The following is a 7,924-nucleotide window of genomic DNA, read 5'->3' as shown; positions in this document are numbered from 1 at the left end:
TACCCAAGTTGCTTATTATGTTATCGTATAAAGTCGGATCCTTTTTGGATGAATGAATTAAGAGACGCTTGCGTCTTCCCAATAATTTCCACAAACCCCTCTGAGAGGAGTAATCCTTGGAATGTGATTTCAAATGAGAAGTGAGTTTCGAGACTTGATCGGTCAAGTAGCATATTTGAGACTCAGCAGACCCTGTATCCCCTTTCTCACAAATCAACGTCGAATTGGTAGATATAGCCTTATCCGTAATAGTAGTAATAATAATTGTTTATCGAATTCATTGTATAGGATTTGCCTACTAATTCGGGTAGTATTGGTCCGAGCGAGGGAGATGAATACTCCTATAATCGGGGAAATCGTCACTCAATAGATTCGGTTATCGGTGGGAATTTGTTTCCCACCAACGAGTAGTTACAGCTCCGCATCTGATAAGTAAGGTAGGTATCTGCCCCTCCTTCTATCACACACTTGATTGAGATTACCAAGATGTTAGTAATATTAGTCGAGCAAATTGTCGAATCTACGTATTCTCCCCCCCGTCTCAAATAATGGGATACATGCGTATTCTGGGCGTGGCAAATCGACTTCCATTATTTGTGTCGAAGCGGAATCTGTTCATACAAGCTAATTCTTCTAAGCGATAACTGGGCCAAAGGAAACGTTTGATTTTCTGAGTCCCACTCAGGTCGCTAGACTCTTCACTCTTGTTCATCCATTCCACTCCAGAAGGGTAGCCCAAAGGGTCCCTTTCGGATTTCACGGAGCTCAAAATCAATAGGGATCTGAGAAATCGCGATTTGCGACGATGTCTCGGAAGCAGGAGATCTTCGATGTTATGGAGATAGGAGCGATTCCTATTCCTCTCCCCATTGATGAGTGACAAACGCAGCATGCACCCGCCAAATATATTTCTATTCAATCTTCTTTTGAATCTGTTTCGAAATTTCAGTGGGATACTAACCATTTTATACATGAGAATCTAATCATCGAATATTCGCGGTAAACGATGGGCTGAAATAACAAACAAATCATCTAGAATCTCGCGTTTCTCTTCGTTGAGAAAAAGATTCAACAAATCGCAATCTATACCCATATTGACACAGAAGGAAGTAAGATCCTGCTCATTTTCTAATACGTTGATGAGAGATATCAAATCCCTCAGTCTTTATAATTCTCTTTCTAATGCTTCGGATTCCCATTTCCATTGAAAAATATAATAGTGACTCCCCCTCTCTCTTAGAAGTATTTCATCCGAATCAATCTCTTCTTCCTGTAACCCGTAATCCGTGCCTAATCTCTGAAATCTTTCATTTGGGGTAGCGGGAACCCTCTCCCACAAAATAGAAGTCCCAGGTACAAATTTCGATCTTGTTTCGTATACATCCTTTGCTTCCGCGGGATCCGGAATTACCCACAACACCAAATCGGATTTCAGATTCAACTCACGTTCCGGATCAAGTATTCGTGGATGAGAAATTCCCTTCCCTGCAATAAGTTCTCTGATACGATTCCCTAAACGAGTTTCCCTTATCGCCGCATTCCACCCCGCCGGAAATTTTTGTATATCTACATCTCGTGAGGAATCAATAAAACTATGTAACAAATAACTGTATTTACGACGTTTATTGATATTTCTCACTCGATCTCTGAGGAAAGGGGTTTCAGTATATATGGAATAATCGTTTTGTCTATCACGAAATACATATTCATGCTCGGCGAGAAAACTTCCCCCGATGCTTCTGAATCCATATAAATTTTCGATGTCCGATCTCCATCTCTTCGGTGCAATTTTTTGCCATAACTCCAATGACAGGTTGTACTTGTCGGGACAGCCTAACAAACTCCCCAAATCATTTGCATTCAATTCCCAAAGTTGTTTGGAAAGTCCCCGCATCGTAGCAAAATTATTAATATGTTCATCGATACCATACCCACGTACAATCCCGCCAGTTCTGTCATCGGGACATCCCACGGAATCGCTCTTTCCCCCGTCATGTTTACCGCCATCAAAAAATTCTGGGGTTTCCCCTCCCCCTTTCGGATAACAACCATGATCACCGCGCGGATAATTCCAATCTTCCGAAGCATCATCCAGATTCTCATTATCCTTACATCCCTTCCGGTTATCGAGATACCCCGCATCCTTGCTATCTTCCGCAATTTCCATCAAAGAATCCAAATCCAGGTTGTTTTTCATGCTTACATGCCACAGAATGTCGTGAATGTGCGCCTGAGACGGTAATCCTATAGATTGATTATCGATAACTCGCGGTATTCCCTCCCTAATTCCGGAAATAGCTAGAATTGGGTGGTTTGCATCCCCATGAACCCCACCAACTTGATTCGTCACTTTCACCAGTTGCACCCGAAATCTAGCAAAATTGTCGAGATAATGAGCAAAAGCTCTATTGACTCTTCGAAATAATCCCGCTACTAGTAGAAGATACTTCTCAAACAATTCTGCGACCGATATGCGGGATCTCAAATAAATTCCCTGAATATTGACTAATTTCGTTTGGAATCTCAAAGAACTAGTCAGATTTGTATTAATTAGTCTGTCATCTATTCCCGGTTTACTAAAACGGAGTGATTTGGTGCTACGCCCACCCCCGCCAACCCCTTCGGTTAACAGATTTCTGAATGCATGCATGTCTGATTCGGGTTCGGATTTGGATCCACCAACGGTATCTTTTACTGGTTCATCATCGGTACCCGCAAAGTATCGGGATTTATTATCAATGGGAATTGATGTTTCATCTATTCCACCAGTACCTGGTTCACCGTGTGACGGCCCCTCTTTCCACCCGGTCCCTGTATCATTTGGAATATCTCCCCCAACAAAATCGGTTCCACTCCAATTCTCCCAAATCCCTTCAATTTTACGAAGGAAATTCAATTTCCCCAATGGAAACCTTGCGGATACACCCAATTTGGAGTAGAGACGACGCATTTGCCTAGTCCGCAATGCGAGACTACGTCTCAAAATTCTCATCAATTTCTTCCGGATAGGTTTCCAGAAGGAGGGATCTTTCTTAATAGTTCCAAAAGGTACATCTGTTTGGAATCCCCAAGCTGTTAAATAGCTAGATGGAGATTTTCCTCGCCTCAATCTATTTTTTCTCCCCGATTCCCGAGTCTTGAGATACCTGGGATTCATATCATTTTCCAAAATGGTTGGGCGCCTCCTCCCGCGAGTACGCCAAGGCTTCAACCGGAAAGGATACAAAATCTTTATCTGAAGACCCTCCTTCAACCAACGACCGGGTAAACGAGTGTGTGAGAATCCCTCGCCGTCGTAGGTGCATTTGATGTGGGATTCTTTGCGCCACTCACTCCAATCCTCATCCCATTCGGGAGCTTGAAAAAATAAAATACGACCGAAATTCTTGAGTGTTATCAATACAGGCAGTTTCACATATTTCCGAAGAGTCGATTGCATAACCAATAATAAACCCCGCCCCGTGTGGATGGAACTCACATCGAACCTAGCTGCTATAGCTGGGCGGTCGGATTTCGCTCGCTCCCCCTCTCTCGAGGATGAAAGAGATATTAGTTCCTGTTCGGGTTGGGTACTAGTTTCTCTCCTCGCGTCACCGGCCGATTCCTCAAAATCTACACCAGTTAATTCTCCGGCAGGAAATCGAAACGGAGTGGGTAGTTCCATTAATCTAAAGAAGAGAGGTGAATGTGCCTTATCTTGAAATACTTCCCAAACCAGTGTCTTACGTCTTCTGGAGCGCATAGAGCCTTTTATAGGTTTCCGACGAAAATCAGAGCTTTTTGCAAAACGTTTGACCAGTCTGCGTGTTTTCAGCCGCGTCTTCCCGACGCTGATTGCTAAATTTTTTAACTTTCTGTTACGAATATCAGTTGACCCACCCGCGACATCGAACCTATTATCATATATTAAGTGAGTATTGCGGGCCAATTCCTCCGACAGTTCCTCAATCTCGAGGATCGAACGTATTTTTTGTTTTGAAGAGTCAAGTCTTTCCCCACCAATTAGAGGTACGTCTAGCAAGCGGATCCAATCGAAGGCACCACAATCATCTCTGAGATAGGTGAAGAATAAAGCTAACTCTGTCGGAGATGAAGAAAATTTGAAGACTTGATCCCAAGTTACGGGGGTGGAATCACCCTTCGAAACTGAATAGTTTGTTTCTCCCACAACATCTTCAATCACGGCATCATCCGGTGTTTCGAACATGAAAATAAATATTTGCAAAGCATTTTTAGGTAATGCTTCCCGGGGAAGAGGAATCTCATTGCTTCTCAACTCTTTATACCTGATAGACACCCAATCCCGAATCTTATTACCGGAATTCAATTCATTGGCATACTCGTTGTTGTCAACCGCTTGCGATGCCAATGAATCAGACAGTATCCAGAATGAATCCGAGTTTGGAATCCTAGCACGACATGAATTATTCAAAAATGGATCATAAATCTTAGGTAATTCACAGCCAATCCGGTCCTTCTTTCCATCGCTTTCCAGAAGATAGGCTCGGTGTCTAGGAATCGAATTCGGTCCTTTAACTCATTATTCAAATCCTTGTTTTTCCTGAATTGGTTCAAAATCCAGTCTTCATGCAGATGATGAGCTGGAAGTGGCATATCCGAATCCTCTAACGAGGTTCCTAACTGGTCTCCAAAGATCGACAAACTGGGTAACGCCGTGAGAGCCAACCGCTGTTTTCCACTAGTCAAACATTTGCTGAAAAAGTGATTTGATACTTGCTTCTTCACTAAGCTATCGCCGCCGAATCGGCTATTCTCTATATATCGTAAAGGACGATTTGGTTTGTATGGGTCGAACAAGGACGTGGGCCACGACTTGAAAATCCATAGCATCGAATCTGACAACTCCCGGAGATTGTTATCGAGCAAGACAAGTTCGTCTTCAAAATTCTTGGTGAAGAGAGGTACTGGAGCCTTACCCAAATAAACCAGTACATTAATGAGAACAACAATACTAAAAGTTTTGTAAATGACGCGTTTCATCAGCAGGTAGAGTATGGGTGAATCATATTCTACGCGAACCAGAAGTAATCTGGACAAGTAGCTGAATGACATATGACCGAGTGACCAACCCACGAAACTACTAATCAGAAATGTTATGTTGTTGCTATATCGAAAAATAAATAGGTGAATTGGTCTCGCCAATACGGGACTTGGTAAAAGAATTGGATTTAAAATCTGGAAAATGAAACTATCCAAGAATATATTACCGATTCGAAAGTCACTGAGTGAATTGGTCGGACGTAGAGTTCGATAATCCGGTAAATCCTTGGTTCGGAACCAGTAAAATAACATGTATGGTACTATTGGGACAGTTACAACATGTGGTTTCACTATCAATGCATATAGAGGTGAACAGAATATTGACAGAAATATTAGTAGCTATCCCATCATCAAACCACTCAAAGCGACGGTACCACTAAGATTCCCTCCCAAAAGAAAAGCTCTTATGGATAGTATTTGGGAGGGTCCAACGGGTAATGTTGTTAGTAATCCATAATATAGTCCGAATATTATAGGTGGACCTGCCACCTTCACCCGAGTAAGCAGCGAAACCTGCAGTAGATACAACGACATTTGAACGCTTTCTACGTTCATAATTATTTCCTTCCCATATTTTTCAGTTTTTTTTTTTTCCCGTAGAGTGCCGGCAACCTCTCCGTACCACTCCCGTAGCTAGCACAGCAACTCCTTCGGAAAGGAGTCGATGGATTTCTTAATCATGAGGAGACAGAATCCCATGATTAAGAATTTGGAGACGTCTCTATGCATTTCCCTCAATGGTCACTTCCCGTCACCCAATAATTCTATAATTTAGTGATTTGTTACCATCTGCTTCGACAGGTTACTCCAACCCAGACGCCCCGGATTATTATTACGCCGTAGGGGACGAGTAACAAGTTCAAGCACATCCCTCGCATTAGTGGATCCATGGATTTGGGCAAAGGTGAACTCGACAGACCATTTTGTATCAATACCTCTTGCTTCTAAAGGATTGGCATGAGCCATTCCAGTAATTGCTGAATCAGGTTTTAATTCATGCATACGCTGTATCTGGTTATAATTATCCGGTTTTTCCACGATCCGTGGCATGAGTGTACCCATCTCTTTGCAAGTATCTCGTGAGAAAGATGGCTCGGCAGCTTGATATCGTTTATCCATGTAGGGAATACCTGTTTCGTAGACAACCATTCCGCAGCGAATTGGGAATCTTGCTATAGAAATTTCTGATAGATTATCTCCCGTAAAAGATATAGATTTACCAGCTGCTATCTCAAGATAGTCTCTCAGACTCTTCCATATCTCATCCTCCCTCTCCTTCAAACCCTGAGGTTCCATATTAAAGGCGGAACAAATCTTTTCTATCCAAGCACGCGTCCCATCAGGACCAATAGGAAAAGGTGCTCCAATTAACTGGCATTTACGACGCCGCATCAGAGTCGTCGCTGTACGGCTCAGAGAGGGATTCACGCCGCAAACATACACTCCCTTGCCTAATGATGGAAGTTCAGTATATCTCTGGGAGGGTAACCACCCCGATACCTGAATGGATTGACGTTTCGATTCCGGATTCGGTTGAGAAGCTACAGTTGAAGTTAGAGATCCAAAAAGAACTGAAGCATGATTCTTTAATTTCCGTCCCTCCGGATTAGCCCCCCCCGCTTCCGTCGTCGCAGTGTCAACACCCCCAACTAAATCCTGTTTCTGTTCGTGTCTAGATATGTCAAATTCCGGACACCGATGCGTCGTGGCAGCTGATACAGTATCCTCTCCCTGAGTAAAAGCATAATCCGATCCATTGGCCCGCGCAACTACAATTGGTACTCCAAGTTCGTTTTCTAGCTTGGGTGCTATGCCTTCTAGGTCCGTCTTTGTTATTTCCGTGGTACATGTGCCAATCCAAATAATGACACTAGGGTTTCTATCTCGTTTTATTTGGATACAAATTCTCTCCAATTCCCCTTGATCATTTAATTGGGCCGAGACGTCCCCCTCTTCCGACTCTGCCATTGCATAACGAGGTTCCGCAAGGATCGTAACTCCAAGAGCGTTCTGTAAGAAATAACCACAAGTCTTTGTACCTACCACTGGGGAAAAGCTGTCTTCGATCTTTTGATATAACCAAGCCACACAACTAATGGGGCAAGAAGTGTGATAATTTCCGGTTTCACATTCAAAAGTGAGAGTTTCGGGAGTCTTCGTGAAAGGGTTTCCTCAGAAAGGGTACACATACAAGAAATTTGCAGTTTCGGTTTCGAATCATCGTAAAATCAAGCAGAATATCCTGTTGAGTTTGCTGGGCATTCCTCTGCCCCCCACCATCGGGATTCAGATAGAAATCGGAGAGCAGACTGAATAATTCTCTATCTGGAATTTCCCTTGGCACAACCCCTTCTGGTCGAGACAATATCTGATCCGCCACATTGGGATGGAAATCACAAACATAATTGAGATCTGATTGACATTCAGCCGTTTCAAACAATGTTTTCCCCTTCACCCTCGAGACCCGAATGTCCTCAATGAGAGGCAACACTTCCAGCACAGGCATCGGGCAGGCTTCTACATGTTTATCAATGAGATCTCTCCTAGATGTCCGATTCCCCACCAAACCTGCTAATCGCAATGGGTGGGTATGTGCCTTCTCCCTAACCGACGCAGCAATACGATTTGCTGCAAAAGGGGCATCGAATCCATTATCCGTGATAATAATGCAATAATCCGCATGATTCGATGGAGCGGCAAAACCTCCACGGACTACGTCCCCTAAAACGTCGAATAGAGTAGTATCATATTCATAAGAAGCATTCGATTCTTTCGATGATTTAACCGTTTCTCCCACTACGTATCCCCCACAACCAGCTCCCGCAGGTGGTCCCCCTGCTTCAACACGATCCACTCCGCCATA

The sequence above is a fragment of the Dipteris shenzhenensis genome, unplaced genomic scaffold (genome assembly GCF_047967505.1).
Source record: "Dipteris shenzhenensis isolate YYH24624 ecotype China unplaced genomic scaffold, Dip_SZ_1.0 scaf0346, whole genome shotgun sequence".
NCBI lineage: Eukaryota > Viridiplantae > Streptophyta > Polypodiopsida > Gleicheniales > Dipteridaceae > Dipteris > Dipteris shenzhenensis.
The sequence above is the reverse complement of the archived record's forward strand: the minus strand, read 5'-3'. Positions refer to the sequence as shown.